The following is a 17,572-nucleotide window of genomic DNA, read 5'->3' on the forward strand; positions in this document are numbered from 1 at the left end:
TCCTTTAATACGATGATCTCTTTCATAATAATCAATTAGCATATCACGTCTTTTTTTTTATTCCTCAGTGCTCTTTATCATTCTATTGTACATTGCTTAAATGGCATGCAAATATACGCTTATACGTATATAAAGTAAATAAAATACCAAAAACAGTGATGAGGGCTTATCAGGTTGACTCATCGTAATACCCATAATGTCAAATAAGGGAGATGAAAAAGAGTATAATTAATGTGATTAGTAGTTAATTAAGAGCACATTCTTTATGAAAATTTGATGTTGTGTAATCATGGGGAATGTTGCCTTATACATTTACTAGAGATTAATATTTTTTTTGTGCTGTTCCATTGCAAAAGCAAAAGGCAAAAAGGCAAAAAGGCAAAAGGCAAAAGGCAAAAGCATATAGGCCAATTGCTGTACATAGCGCAATTCCTATGGGGAAATAAGTGCAGTAGCTTTAAAGGATATGAGGTTAGGCTTCGTAATATACAGATAATGGCGCATATCATAAAAATGAATAATATATGACAATTAGAGATTAATACACCACTGCCTCTCTAATGAGATAAGAGCACGTGTCAAAGACGGAAAACCTTACGAGAAGTTTGCCGGTACCAGCGAGAGACTGCTACTTTCACCAGGAAAATGTCAGTGTCACGAAAGTATAGTCGTTGTGTTAGAGATTGATAAAGGGCTAAGTAGTTTGTGTGGTGATTGGAACGGAGGAAAAAAAGCACAATCTCATTTGCATAGATGCGGCTTCAATCGCGCGGTTCCTAGAAAGGATGATGAATGGTTGGTTAATCATGTATGAAGAGCTGGAGAACGTATGTGGAATGTTAAAAAAGGGGGAAGTATAAAGGATACAAAAACATAAGAGAAGAAGTAAGAGACAGAGAGGAGTGGGGGGGGGGAGATCTACTCCCTCTCCTCTTCATTACAGTGACGTCATCTTTCACCGATATTCATTTACTTAACAGTAACATATTCTCATCGTCATTTCCAATATTGCGTGGTCTATCTTTGTTGTCTTATTTTTTAATGTGGCTATTTCACTATAACGTCGTATTGATTTAGAGACGTGACTAACCTTTAGTGGGAAAAGGATGAAGGCTGATATGAGATGAATATCGACACCACTTCCCGTTAGATCACTGAACACTCGTATTGCGTGCTGCCAAATAAAGCTAGGAATACACCTGCCAACCTGCATTCATCCTCGATGATTTATCCGTGAGCGCACCTATTCGTGCTTGTCTTCTTGCATCTGCCTGCTCTCTTCCTCTCCACACAAAACACACACGTGCGCGTGCACACACACACACACACACACACACACACACACACCTCAATATACTCATCAACCCCCCTTGTATGTGTCCTCTCTATAATTCACTCACGCTCATTCATATCTTCGTTTGTCCCTCCCCCTGAGAGCCTCCCTCACGTTCCCTCTCCATCTCCCTCCAACACTTCAATGCAGTCTGTATTATAATGTATTCATTTCTGCCCAACTCGAGTATAGGAATCTTGGTCAGATGGTCTGGTGTGAATATCACGTATCGCAATTGGACCCAACTACGCTGACTCAGCAAATGGCAATGATCTTCCTTTAAGTTTTCCTCGTTTTGCCCTTCCAAGATTTCTCTCTTTCTCTCATTCCTTATTTTTTTCTTTGTCTGTCAGTCCATTTATCTATTTATCTATCTATCTATCTATCTATCTATCCATCCATCTATCTATTTATCTATCTATCTATCTATCTATCCATCCATCTATCTATTTATTTATCTATCTATCTATCTATCTATCTATCTATCAATCTATCTATCTATCAATCTATCTATCCATGTCCTTGTCTCTTTCTGTCGAGTGGAGGGGGACGTGTAGAATACCTCATGTAATCAGAGGGAGTAAATCCCGTGGAACCGAGAGCACATCGTGCCTCACTCACATTGTCCATCAACTTATCTACATGTACATGAGACACAAGCCAGATCCCGTGCATTTTTCCCGCCATATTGCCCGTTGTCTGCGCGCAGCCTTGATGAAATATTGAATTTTATTCCCGCGCCTGAGTCTGGCTGGTGAAATACATCCTAATCCGATTGTCAATAATACACACGAATGACGTAACTCCTATTTTCCTTCGCAGGGATGGAGCATGTATCTTTTCGGAATGTATACGCCATGATGTAGGCCTAAACAGCGAAAAAAGAAGCATTCAGGTATACACAGACAGACATGTAAACAAACAAACATACAAACACAACACCAATCAAGGTAATACGACTTGACAAAAACAAACGTCTTGACTATAACACACACTTCAAACAGCTTCTGACGATTAGCATTTGTATTTTGGCATTCTGCTGATAGAGCATCACTCGTTCTTGCTGTGAAGTTAAGACGAGTAGATTTCTATTTATTACAAACGAATCAGAGCCGAAAAATTGTTAAAAAGAAATGGTTCCTTGCATTAGGGAAACGAAGTAGAATGCAATATCGTGTTTTTTGTTTTTGTTTTTGTTTTTTTGCTGTTGTTAGTTCTCCGAACTAATTGTAGTGTTCGTCTACTTTCCTTTAACTAAAGACTTGTGAAGTACAAGCACCAAAGAAAGATAACAACAGATTCGTCGAAAAATTACCGTATCCATCAAAGTCTTCATTTTTTTTTATTCGAACAGCGAAATGAAATATTCCCATCAGCACCATCTCAGAACAAGGAAAAAAAAACCTTCTTTTTTTTTACCATAACACATAACAACGCTTGTAAACTCGAAAATTACATCCACGGTAATTTGTTATTTATGGCCAACTGAAAGAAATAATTATCATCGTTTAAAAAAAACACTTTGATACGACGATTGTTTTCTTAAAGTAACAGATAAATGGGCAGACGAATCTAAGGATCAGTGGGTGACTGTTGTTTTGTTTTGTTTTGGTTTGGTTCGGTTTGGTCTGGTTTGGTTTTCTGTCAAAGATGTAATCAATGTGGAATCGATAAGACCCGAGAACTGAACGTGGAAGCTGCCGCCGCAGTGGAGGGACCAGCCACCTGCACTGAATCAACATTACTCCGTCTTGACAGTACACAAACACATTATCACGCAATAACAACAACAACGGGTGACATATATACTGTGCGTTTGACTATTATGTGTAAAATGAAATGTCTTCTGGGGCGCAGGTCAAAGGATCTGCATACTTCGCCCATTGTTCTCGAGTGGGTAGATATAGACGGACCATTTCAGAGGGTTAGCACTCCAACTGTACCACATTATGATACCATGCAGTCATGATATCATGGATTATGTCCAATCTATAAGAGCGAACCCGTGTATCCCTGCCCTCCTGCCCCATCACCCCCCCCCCCCCCCCTCCACCTGGTGAATGTCATCCTCCGTCGCCTGAGGTTTTTATTTGCTTTGACCTATCGTGTCTTTCGCTGCTTGGCGTCACACGATCCTGGACGGCGGTGCGCCGGGTCACCAGCCACTTGAATTTTGCATGCGCGCACGTTGGTGTGAAGTAAAAGCATTTTATCGTGCCGCGGGAATGGCACATTGAAGTGGAGGCGAAAAGGTGTGAGACGTGCTGCAGACCATTTGCAACAAAGACACAAGTGATCCATGGAAATTCCCTTATTCCCTACACTTTTGGCAACTTTGATCGACGAGAAACAAGAAACACAACCAGAAGCAAACTGAAGCAAATTTACCCACCGACAAAAGTTGCTTTAAAAAAAACCCAACAACAACAACCAGTGGACTGGAAGTGACGGATCAGCAACAATGTAGCCAATAATCATGATAACTAAAGTACATACATTATGTGTGTAGTATGTGGTACATACATTGAAGATTAGAAAGAGAGTAAGGACTTATCAGTCCTGACTTGAAAATTTGTCATCGTTTACTGAAGTACCCATGCTCATCGTTAAGGTGTCATGATGGAGGAAACAGAAATTACGAAGGCTATACTTTCTTAGATTAAATTGAAAAAAAAATCCTATTATAGCAGTTTCAGAATACAGAACATTTTGACTTTAATGTATTCACTTATTTGCGAAGGAAACGATGAAAAAGAACAAGCCTCGTCCTCGAAGGTGTAATGCAATGATTATTGTGTAAATCATTGGTATAAAGCACTTAAGACTTTATCAAATACTAATTTCTTTCTGACAGTGTTGTATTTGAGTTCTGTCATGGCACATCCTTTTGTCGATTGGTGGCAGAGTCTATAGGTGAATGTAACAATGAGGTACAAGAGAAGACGGTAACAACTTAATTCATCGGGAAGTGCAATGGGTATATCGCACTTCCATCTAACAGAAACTCTGTGTTTAACAGATTTTTTGCTTGTTAGTTTGGTATAGTATTCTTTATTTACCTTCATATGGATTCTTCATTAGCCTACTTGATTTATGGAACATGCAAGTTCATCATAGTTATTACGTGCAATATTTGTAAAGTAAAAAAAGAATATATAAAATATGAATATATATATATATAATACATATGTATATATATGATATAATATATATATATAATATATACATATATATATATATATATATGTATATATATCAGTTTCATCATTTTGTATCTGCTCCTGTTGTCTACAGGAGAAATGGTTATTGAAATTTGGTACTTGATGTGCCGACTCTAGTGGGTATCAAACGATTTTACGGTTTCATTACCCTTCCTGGATTGCAATGCACGGGATTTTAGTTTTATCCTCGAAATATCAACGGGGGAAAGGTTATCAATTTCCAGTCGATGAAATATTTCAACAGATGTGGGGTATAAATCCATCATGTGAGGAATGTCTAGCCAATACCACATCCATGATTTGCACGGTGCACAAAACAGCCCGTGCATCCTTCTTGTTCTCCGTTGCTGCATAGGCCATGGCTGTCTGTATAGTACATAGTACAGTGTAATGAAAGTTGCCGTGCGAGCGCACTATGTTCTATTAGGTGGCTATGATTAGGAAATCAGTCGGTGGGTATACTCTGACGTCACGCCGATTCAGAACCTCATCACACACGAGGCATAAAAATGGGTTCGCTTTGTCATAACGTTCTCCTGGTCTATATAATGAGGAAATAGGGAGACTCGCATCTGTATGAGACCGGCAGATAACTCATACTGTCCTTATGTGTTTTCTTTCCTTCTAAAATCTGTCAACATGATCTGTGACCAAATAAGTTTGTCTCCTTCTTTTATATAGGCAGAGCTTCAAAGGTTGTTTCAAAGGATGAACTAACACTGAGATACGATGAGCAGAATTTGAAGCGGTTATAGAAATAATATGGGGAAAGTATAGATATTGGAGATGAATCTAGGTCAACTCTTAGACTGATAAAAAAAAAAAATGCAATGCAACGAAGTTAAACTTATTGAATAATTCAATAATTTTCCCAGCAGTTTCCGTGATTATGTTTGCATCACGTCTTATTAATGTCAAGAAAAGAAACACGGCCGTCAACAGAATAACATTCAATCTCTGTTTTCTCCCTGTTATCGCGTTACATGTACGGGCATTTCCATGGTTACCGGAGGAAGAATGATCACACTTTAAAGATGCTGTACTGTTATTAGACATAAACAATATATAACGTTCATGTAATACTTATAGAATAAAATTGACAAAACAAACAATGTTCCTATGTGGAACCAGACCCGTCAAAAAATTGCTGATGCCCCCTTTTGTTTTTGTTTTTCTGTTGAAAAACAAAATGAGTAGAATTTAGACCTGTATATATAATGCTGTATCTCTGATGTTGCAGTTGCACACAACATTGTATAATAATGCTGTCCACATGAATATCAAGTTATTTGTCATGTTTATTAGTCAAAAGCTATATGATGTATTAAGTATTTGGTGCAAGAGGAGGTGTAGGACTGGCTCACGAATAAACATCTATATAAAGTTCGAGAAAGATGGACTTTTCGTTAATCATTCAAATGAATCGACATGTACTAAATTTCATCCACCTGTACCGCCTATAGCATTACGCAGGCACACACAATTTGTCTATGAAGGCAACAAACGCATGGGCACACCCATTTGTAAACACTTTCACATTATGGAAGCCTTCATAAACTTATACAGACACACTCACTATTGTAATGACCCTCTCACGCACACTCTCACACACACTAAATACAGCCACTCATGAACACACATTATATACACTCATAACGCACTCGGGTAACACAAACTCACACACACACACGCAATGTTCATGGTTATTATATGAATGCACACAACGCATCGCGATAGAACGATACGTTGCGGTATGGTCACCGCATCCTACCCCGGTTCATCACGAACGGGATGGCGGGCGCTCTAAAAGTTAATCTAATTAAATTATCGATGAGAAATAGGTCAATATAAGAACCTGATCTATCCTGCCCAAACGCCGGACACTCGTACGTGCAGTTCGACCGCCGAGCCAGTCTTGTACACTTGTATATTAATAATGTAACCCAGAGATAGAATCAGTGCCTTCTGAGATATAGATGTCCCGTATGCAGGTATAGTTTGGCCAACGTGAACACAATGTGCAAGCACAGTCTTGCACTGTGTACAACATGACTATTACAGTAGGCCCTACATTACTGTATCTGGCGCCACTTTCTACCCGCCATAATATGTTATCTTCTCTTTTTACATCGTACCCTGTAAGTACGCGTATGCACTTGCGACGCAATGTAGTACAGCTAGCAGTGCCTGCTATAGGTAGGTCGTGTTAGGGTTACTATTGTCACGTCAGATCGACAGAAATTAAACTCGACGGCAGCAGTGCCCGAGCACTTACGACTCTCAACCTTCCGCGTTGGCTCCGTAAAAGTGTCATCGGCGGATATGAGTACGCGCGACACGACTTCTACATCTAGTTTGACGTGTCAAGTTTTATTTCCCCCTCTATGTGCGAGTAGGGGTTTCTGGGTACGTGTGTGTGCGTCATATACATGCACTTTCCACATACGTTTTGTTAAATCATGATCGTATGCTGTTTGGCCACTTCTGATAATAAGAAGACCGCTAATGTCTGATATGAATATAATTGATATATATTTATAAAATAAATGAATAAACAAGTATCAGTAAATGTATAGAAATACATATAGATAGATATTCATATATAAGCGTGTGTGTGTGTGTGTGTGTGTGTGTGTGTGTGTGTGTGTGTGAGTGGGTGCGTGGATGTCTGTGTCTGTGTAGTAGTGTCTGCGTTTGTATGCTGGATGAATAGTGTAGATAATTTTACGCATGGAATTCAGAAATGATAAAAAGTTTGAGAAATGAACATTTCTGTTTCCGAAAGTAGTTATTGGAAGGTTTCTTAATATTCTTTTTTTTTTAGGGAGGGGGGGGGGTCGCTAATACTTTTATTAACCAAAGAAAATAATATTAAAACTCCAATTAATATGATGAAGCTGAGAGCGTTTATTTAATTTGAATCATTCTAGATTTAATTCATACAAACGTCAGTGTTCTTACATAGGTGAAGTCATGTTCATATCACAACAGGAATATATATGTATCATATATATGTATATAATAAACCTAAATACACAATGCTAAATTTGGATCACTGGCGTTTGATTAAGACTATTATGATAAAGACGATAAAACTTCTCATCTTGGTGATAATCATAGCAATTGTGCTATTATGACAACAGTGATTAGAATGGTAATGATTAAGATAATTAGAACAATAATGATATTGATAACAAGGAAATTTATGTTAATAATAAATAATAATAATAATAGTGGCCTCTTATAAAGCGCTGAAGTCCATCAGTAATGATGTTCATGGCGCTCTTACATATATGAAATAGCAAATGAAATACAAACAAAAACAAGATGCTTACTATACATAACGAAATCAATCTCAGAACATAAGAAAAACCCTTCATGTACAAATTATACAGTAACTTATACAGTGTACAAAACGACTCAAATTATAACAATCACATTCATTCACGATTGGGAATCAAACATATGTGTTTTAAGGAGTTGCTTAAAGGAATTGGTTGAGGAAGCCTGACGAAGAGAAAGGGGAAGATTGTTCCAGAGAGAAGGACCGGCATAGGAAAAACTGTGGTCTCCCCAAGAGTGAGAGGATCGAGGAACATGGAGAAGTGAAGTAATGATAATCATACAATTGCGCTCTAACAAGTACTAGGTGTTTCAAAAAACATTTCCCACTTTTGATTCTTAATAATTCAAAAGATGTATATCAGATAACACTGTCATTGATATGAGTGATAGCTGAATAGTGTACAATTTGGTTGAAGGTGGTTTAAATATGAAAGCATAAATCAATTTCATGAAATCCATGATTAATTTCACAGTTAGGTTCCAGACTTTGCTCTATTTTCAATCCTCTGTACAAAATTTCACTTTGCACAGGGGTCAATGGGTGTGTATGGGAGTGTGTGGTTAACACCCTGACAATGGTTCTGAACAATGGCCAGGGTTTGAATGCTTCATTATTTATTCATGAGAAATTCCACTATCACAACTAGTCTTTATTCAGCCTCTGGCAGTATCTGTGTAAAGTCAAACGCCTGTCGATACTGTCGTTGAGTCACGAAATTACAATGAATACCTTCTCTTCTGTCATAAACGTGGTGACAGGAAGCAAAGAAAATCAATTAGAGTATCCACACTTGTGTATATGGAGCCTTAAATAAATCTACTGTGAAACAAATCGCCCCAATGATAAATGCTGCTGAACTCTTTACCAAAAATGATCTCTTTTTATCGAAAAAGCGAAAATTTTGTCAGACTATTTAATTAGTAGACAGTTGTATTGAAATGAGGAACTGAAGATCATTTATTCTTATTTATATCTCAAATTTAGTGATATGTAAAGCAAAATTTGAAAATGAGTGCCAGCTGTAATAAAATGTGGTGTTTGCAAGCACTTTACCGTGCATGAATTCAGACTAGCAGTGCCCAGGGCAATCCACATGAATTATTGATTAAGCATTCATGTGCCAGGGAGCGCGAGACTGACGCCTAGTCAACAGGTGGTTCAGGCATGTCCATTGTTCAGGGCCATTGTCAGCACACACTCACATACACATCATTGGTTCCTGTGGGAAGTTCAATTTTTGTACAGAGGGTTAAAATTTGACCAAAATCTGAAACCTTACTTCAAAATCAATCTTACATTTGATGAAACTGATTTATGCTTTCACATCCAAATTACCTTTAACCAAATTGTACACTATCCAGCTATTACTCATATCAATGACAGTTTTATTGGATGAATAATTTTTGAAGTATTAATGATCAAAAGTGGGAAATGTTTTTTGAAACACCTAGTATGTGATTCCACAGGGCTTTACAAAGAAAACAGGCCGGTGATAAAATAAAATAAAATAAAATCAACTCTTATGGTCATTCCTTTGTACAGATTGCTTAAGACTGCGGAAAAATAACCGACGCAGATGCCGGTAGATATGTTAATGATTTCGTCTTCCCTTTTTTCTGTGCTCTCTTGGGAAACCAATCAGGTGAGCTAAGATTCCATGGGCTACGTAACCAGACACGCCGGACACGGGCGCTAGCACGGTCTGCCCGCTCCGCTGGCGGAACAAGAGCTCAAGTACGCGTTGCGTTTATTCACAAGATTCTTCCCGAAGGAGAGCGTGTATATGAAATGCTGCTCGGTGCACTGGTACGACTTGAGCTTTGGATAATAAACAGAAAGGATATTCAAAGATATAGACTTTTGGGGCACACATTATGAGCTATGTGTAAGGGAAGATGTCTAATGTCTTACGAAATAATTAAGCATCACAGGATGGAGCTACGGAATAATAGACATGGAAAACCACAACAATAATTACCTCATCGAATGTGTATAATAAACTCTTGATATTATTTTATTATGTAAATGAAAGTGAAGGAAATGCAATGCGGATTTTTCCCCTTTGGATACGACGGAAAGGATATTCAAAGATGTAGATTAAGGGACATTGATTACTTTAAATCTATCTGAGTATGACTGAAGAAAATAACATTCGATGTCTTTTGAAATACATGTACAAATCATGCTGTTATGATGAAATCATGTGTAAAATGGAAACCTATTACCCAAAATTATTTACCACCTTAAACGTGTCAATTAAGCTATAGGATTCCATTTTTAGTGTTTGTTTGCTTGATTTCTTTTAGTTTGTGTGTGTGTGTATGTGTGTGTTTGTTTGTTTGTTTGTTGTTGTTTTTTTGCTATATTTTCATGAAGACGAGAACCATAGACTGGAATGGATGTTGCCCTGGTATAAAAATATTGATGTTGTGAACATCATATTCTTGCAGTATACATGCATCCCTGAACATCCCGAAGACACAAGACACATCAAATGTGTTAAACATAAAACAATGAATAACACTGTTGTTGTTGTTGCTACTATTGTTGTTATTGTTGTAGTAGTTGTTGTTGTTATTATATGGTCCTTGTTATTTTATATGCAGACTCTTCTGAATACATAACATTACACATGGTGTAAGATGCTGTCTACCTTAAACAAACAAACAAACAAACAAACAAACAAACAAAAACCACATCTTCAATATTGAGGCTGATAGACAATGTTCTACATTCATGTGATTTTCCAGTGCAGGACCGCTACAGAGAATAAAATCAGTGTGGTGAAAATGCAGTCTTCTATGTTGTCGTACCCATGACGACCAAAAAGAAGTCCAGGTCGATATTACAAAATTTGTAACATTCTTCTCTCGCTCATGAGATCAAATATTCGTTATCAGTGGCGATCAGTGGCAAAAATAATTCCAAAAGTTTGGCTTTTATTAAAGTATATTGCATGCACAGTGATGATCTTAAAACACTTTAAAGCTCTATAAAATCGTAGAGGGAAACTGCTGTGCTCTATTTACATGGTAGATTTTTAAAATTTCCCATTCACATTTTTATAAACAAGTGTGTGTGTGTGTGTGTGTGTGTGTGTGTGTGTGTGTGTGTGTGTGTGTGTGTGTGAGGGTGTGCGTGTGTGTGCGTGTGTGTGTGTGTGTGTGCAGATATGCATGTTTGTCCACACAAAGGTGTGCAAACTTTATAATCGTTATAGTAAAAAATCAGGCTAGTAAAGGCGGTAGACGATTTCTGTTTTAAAAAAAAATCATCCAAATGGGCAATTTTGTGCAAGAGAGATATAATTTTTGAAAGCGGCTAAGCATAACTCTGTTACTGCTATCAATAGAAATTCCTCCTCCAGTTTCGCATCGGCTATGCCGTTCTTGCGCTGCCTTTTAGCACTGACAATGAACAAAATGAAACTAGTCATGTTAAAAATATGCTCGCGCACTATACTCTACGTTGATGAAGCGACCTACTTTATGTTCGCTACATGCATGATTGCCATGAATTCAATATTCTATTAAATGCAACAGTAACATATAACCTCTGATCTGCCATTTTGTGATATGTCCTTGAGGCAGCTTTTGAAACTCGAGACCCCTGATGTGCACAGTCTATATAACACTGTATAATGACAAACTGATAGCAATGAAAAGAGAGGGAGAGAGAGAGGGGGGGGGGGGTGGGAGAACGTGATGGAACGAATGTCACCGCCATTAGGACTTGTACATTTCCCGTTATATCCATCTTCGGAATTAAGCTGTCATAAAAAGAAAAGTCCATCGTCAAGATAATAAAAAGATCTCAAATGTATACACGCATAGAATGGACGTTCAGTCTAGGATACGTGTCTGGGCATTAGCACTGATTAGTGTTGTTAATTTGGCGCCCCCTTCGCACGTCTTTACAGCCATCGGAGTCACGTGACATGTAATTTAAGATGAGTAATTCGAGTTTGCGCCAATATGCATTGCAAAATAAATAAGCGAAGTGCAAATAAGCATCTATACTTTCAATTTCTTACCAGAAAATATCATGTCGTTTTTCTTGTTGACAGCGTATACTGCGATGCACTGGGATTTGACTTTTGAGCAGGGGATCTGTCATAGTTTCTTTGCATCTGAATAATATATCTTTCTAGTGTGTTTAAATTTTCTTTTCTTTATTTCGAGGAACAATGGTCTCCTTGTTCCGCGCTGACTGAAAGGGTAAAATACAATAAAACACTAAATGGTAAGTTGCCATAATTGAAATTATCATCATTACTATCATTAGTTTTATTATTACTGATATTAATTTCAATATCATTGTTAGATTTATAGGGTTGCAGTAATCGTAACAATGATAATTTCAACAACATTAACAAACATGTTCTCACGATGAACCAGTGTTCCTTTGCAGCTAAAGTCAATGGCATGTGAGGCATTTTTCCATGATAGCAGATCATTTTACATGAAACCAAGAAGTTCCACCCCCCCAGAAGAAAAAGAAGAAGAAGAAGACAGCCACGAAAAGGAAACAGAACCAAATGAAGAATATGAAGAAGAAAGAGGAGTAACATGAATCATTACAGATAAGAATTAACTATCAATATCAGCACGTTTCACCGAAATTGATTTCAGTAAAGATCTTCATTGGCGCACGGAACCACACACACATACACACACACACACACACACACACACACACACACACACACACACACACACTTTTTTATATTCTTTATTCATTGGCATCTAAATCAATACAAATCAAATACAAATCAATACAAATCAATACAAATATAATATCATCAGGTGATGACCCTGTACAAACAGAAAAATCACACATTTTGACACAAATAACAAATATCAAATACGCACACACACACACACACACACACACACACACACACACACACACACACACACAAAATAAGTCGCTGAACATACGTTTGGCTTTGCATGGGTGTTTTCGCAAGTAAAATGACAAAAGTTAAAACTTGAAAATCATATGTCGAAAGCTTTTGTTTCCATGACATTTTGTAAAACGCAGCGGCGGTCACCCACAAGCCCTAATCCGTAGGCGCTATAAGACATTATTGGTAGCATCCATTTCAAACTGCCATTTTATGATGCCAATGAAATGCCGGAGGTGGGCCGTCGTTGGAGGATATTCTTTCATGGATAAACAAGGGCTACATCCCTCTGGGGTAGTCCTTGCCGTCATTTTGAGGTGATTTCTAACTCTCCAAAAAACAGGTCGGGGGCGTTGCTCCTAAAAAAGTGATAAACAGTTCTCTCTCCTTGTTTCCCGCGAGAGCTGACATTCAGACCAGTACGATTTTATTCCTTTCTTCATTCCATTCCCCTCCTCTCCCTTGCATCTTCAAGTGTACCACTTGTATAATCTTGCGTTGAAAGGAATAAATCACGAGCCCGCCCCCTCAGACTGATGACAAAATGTAAATATTTGGGAAATAAAAGGGCGCCGCCTTACGTCATGTTGTGGTGAAAGCAGAACGAAATTGGAGCCGAAAAAGAAAAGAGAGACTCTGCCGCAAAAGCAAACAATATAATAATATTTTACATAATAACACATTCTTTTTGTGGCAGGAAGCTTGAGTAATCAATTTACAGCAGTCGTATAATGCTGACGTATAGATGGTGGACGGCGTGAATTTCTTTCTGACCAAAAGTAATTCTAGATATTTTCCGAAGACCAAGAGGTACAACTCTTATAGCAGAGCTCAGTGAGTTCCTGTTTAATCTTCGTCGTGAGGCGTTTTACACAAAATGAGTTCATTTTGTTGAAATTGGGGTTCCCTACAGATAATCTTAGTTCTTTTTTGTAACCCTTTATGTATTGAAACATAATCCTCTTGAACTTATTTGAGGATTTTGTATGAGTGCAGGAATTGTGGCAAATCATTATCCATGCAAAAGGAAGAAGCTCTGAGAACAATTCGTCCGAGGAAAGAGGGTAGAGGTATTATTATTTTACCACTACAGTTATTTCCTTTGAAGTGAAAGGGAAAGTTAATACCCTATAGTCTTCAATATGTGGTTTACTAAGCCAGTCTTTCAATTAGAAAGCATAATTTGTTCATGTACAATGTCGCTAGATTCTATCCACGCATCACGTCAAAGTTATTAAATTTATGTACGAATATTATTATATAGAAGGACGCAAGTCCACTACAGTGAATTTTAGGAAAATAGAGAAAAGGTACAAATAATATTTCTTATATTTTTCATTTTTGCAATTGTGTAAATGCTATGTCTACAAAATCCCACAGAAATTTAAAACATCCATTCGCATAATTCATTGTCCACTATGTATTTGAATTACTTATCAAGGGGTTTCCAAAGTTGATTACCGAATTTGAGCAGGATCGTGTTTTTACTCTTACATTCAAATGTGTTGAAAACTCGTACAATGATTCCCATATTATACTGTAAACAGAGCTATTCTTCTTTTAAAGCATACTATTGTTATCATTATCCATCTTAAGGCATAAATTGTTCCTAGATGCTATAAATGTTCAATAAAAGTACACCCTGATGATTTGTCACTTTCAAATTTCATTTCATTTACTTTCTATTTCAAAACTGATAAAAACCGTGTGTATGGAAATAATACATGTATGTCTGTTTGACTGAACATGTGTGTGTGTGCGTGTGTGTGCGTGTGTGTGTGTGTGTGTGTATTTGGATATTATGTAGGATACATGCATATTCTGCATACATAGCTAGATACGTAAAGCTGCAGCTGATGTGAATTTATCGGATTATCAGATCACGGAGTTTTTTCCTTTATCGACTTGTATAAACCAATCCAAAGACACTTTGTCTTTCAGACATATCGGCGACACTTAGCAAGCTGAACAATCAAAAAAAAAAAAAAAAAAAGATCGCCAGAAATGCATGTGTGTCTAGCCACAAATACAGACATACAGACAGACAGACATACAGACAGACGAAGGGATGAACGCATAAATGAATAGACGCGTTGTCACCCATACAGTGATTAAAGCGTGGGGTAGCGACGTTTGGCTGCATGGGATAGATACCTCCCTCGAGTTTCTCGAGAGAATCCTTAAGTGGACATATTACACACCGTGATGCAGGGGCAATCAATTAAGACTGAGCAAATAAGATGTCGGGCACAGATAGACGGAGAGATGGAGGGAGAGTTGGAGAAGGAGAGTGAGATAGTGAGAGAGACGAAAGATGAAAAAGAAGATATGGGCAGTGAGATATAGGGCGAGAAGAGACAGATAGATAGATAGATAGATAGATAGATAGATAGATAGATAGACAGATAGACAGACAGATAGATAGATAGATAGATAGATAGACAGATAGACAGATAGATAGATAGATAGATAGATAGACAGATAGATAGATAGATAGATAGATAGATAGACAGATAGATAGATAGATAGATAGATAGTTAGATAGATAGACAGATAAATAAAGATATATATATATATATATATATATATATATATATAGATAGAAAAACATAAAGATGGATAGACAAATACAGATAGATAGACAGAAAGATAAGATAGACAGACAGACAGACAGATAGATAGATACAGAGATAGAAATATGGATAAATAGATACATAGAGAGGGAGAGAGAGAGGGAGATATGTGTGAGAGAGACATTAGACATGGAAAGAGAAGGGAAGAAGAAAGCTAATCACTGGATATAAAGAGAGAGAGAGAGAGAGAGAGAGGAGAAAGGACGGGAGTATGGGGAGAGAATAGATATAGATAGATAGGTACAGATAGATAGCTAGATAGGTAGATTGATAATGGGAGAAAGGGGGAGATGAAACCTGATCACTGAAAATAAAGAGAGGAAAGAGAAAGGGCAGGGTGATAAGGGAGAGACTGGATTAAGAAATAAATATAGATAGATAGATAGATAGATAGATACGATAAATAGATAGATAGATAGATAGATAGATAGATAGATAGATACGATAGATAGATAGATAGACAGATAGATAGATAGAGAGAGAGAGAGAGAGAGAGAGAGGGGGGGGGGAGGGGGAGACATAAGAGAGGGGGAGTGAGGGAGAGAGAGAAAGACGAGCCATAGACAGTTGAGAGGGGCAAGAGGGGAGAGAGATTAAAATCCCAAGATCACTTTCCGCATATTTTGCGCTGTGTTTGCCGTCTCATTAAGGATTTCGATTCAAATCCAATTTTCCTTTCCGCATCGTTAAAGCTACCGGTATGAGAGTACCAAATGAGTCTTTAGAAGACGAAGAAAAAAACAAATAGCTGAGATACGATAGAGCAAGTCGGCTGTATATGCGGAGAATTAATCCGACTGCACGCATTCGCGCCATTGGTAATTACTCCTGGCGCGCAAAATTCTTTGTCTTACGTTGTTTGCAAGTGTAGTTCCATGTTTCGCCTGAAAAAAAAAAAGACATTTAAAGGGATCGCATAGTTTGTGTTGAGACTTCACTTCAGGTCTCTAACAATTGGGGTGAGATATTAGATAACCTCTTATGAGATATGAAAGAGCATGTAATTCTATGAGGCATCCAGCCTTTATTTGATGAAAATTGGTTTTGAAATGGCTGAGAGACCCAAAACAACGTGATGTTAACAAAAGGTGGGACCACCCTTTATTACGATTGCTTTGTTTTACTTTGTTTTTGGATGTCTCAGCCATTCAAAAACCTAATGTGGCTTCGTACCTATGCATTGTTGTTGTTTTTGCTATGGTGTTTGCGTAGGTGTGTGTAAAATTGACAATTTGTAAAGCGCGTATAAGGGTATTTTGATATGTTATGCACTGTAGAAGATCAACTATTATCATTATTCGTTGAAAGATCACAGTGGAAATAATTGTCGAGTATGATCTTTCACTGGCCTCATTGTAACAAAACATCTCCCTACTTTGTGATTGTCAAATGAATTGAGAATGAAGCGCTCAATAAAAAAAAAAAGAGGAAAGAGTTGATGTAAAGGTCATTTCAATAACACTCGGGAACCAGCTCGGCGCGTTGTGAATACAGTATCTTGCATTTGGTGTGTGACGTATACGTGTTAAAATATGTGTACTCTTTCTCCCCCCATCCCCCTCCCCCCCCCCCTCTCTCTCTCTCTCTCTCTCTCTCTCTCTCTCTCCATCCCTTACTCTCTGTAAAAGAGGACTTCGGAATTCGATTGTCTGGTGAAGGTACACTCGACGTTTGGCGAGAATGTCATCTCGCCCGCTGGAGATTTACAACGCATCTTTTGTTCTGCATGCTCGAAGTATGCACAATACAAAACGTGCTGCTCGTATACTGTAGTACTGCACATGCACCGAGCAAAATACCCTTACGCGCGCAGATGGAAATAATAGAGGGAAATTTAATACAAATGAGTTTAATAATGTCTCTGTCACGCGCACGCACAGGTGCCATAAAGGCTGAAATCACATTAAAGCAAAGTGCAGACTGGGTTGAACTAACACCATACCAGTGTTATGTAAGAGTCCCAAGATTTTCCGCATTTAACGCATTTTCACACTATAGCACATTCTCAAGGTTCACATCTGAAGAAGACAACATAACACTCTCCATCTCATTCGAAGAGATGTCAAAGTCCATGTTGTTTAGAGTCTTTTTTTTCATCCTTAAGAGTGCCAGCATGAGCGTCATAATATGGGG

Source organism: Diadema antillarum, unplaced genomic scaffold (genome assembly GCF_040938485.1).
Source record: "Diadema antillarum isolate AM-2024a unplaced genomic scaffold, OU_Dant_1.0 scf00000192, whole genome shotgun sequence".
Lineage (NCBI taxonomy): Eukaryota > Metazoa > Echinodermata > Echinoidea > Diadematoida > Diadematidae > Diadema > Diadema antillarum.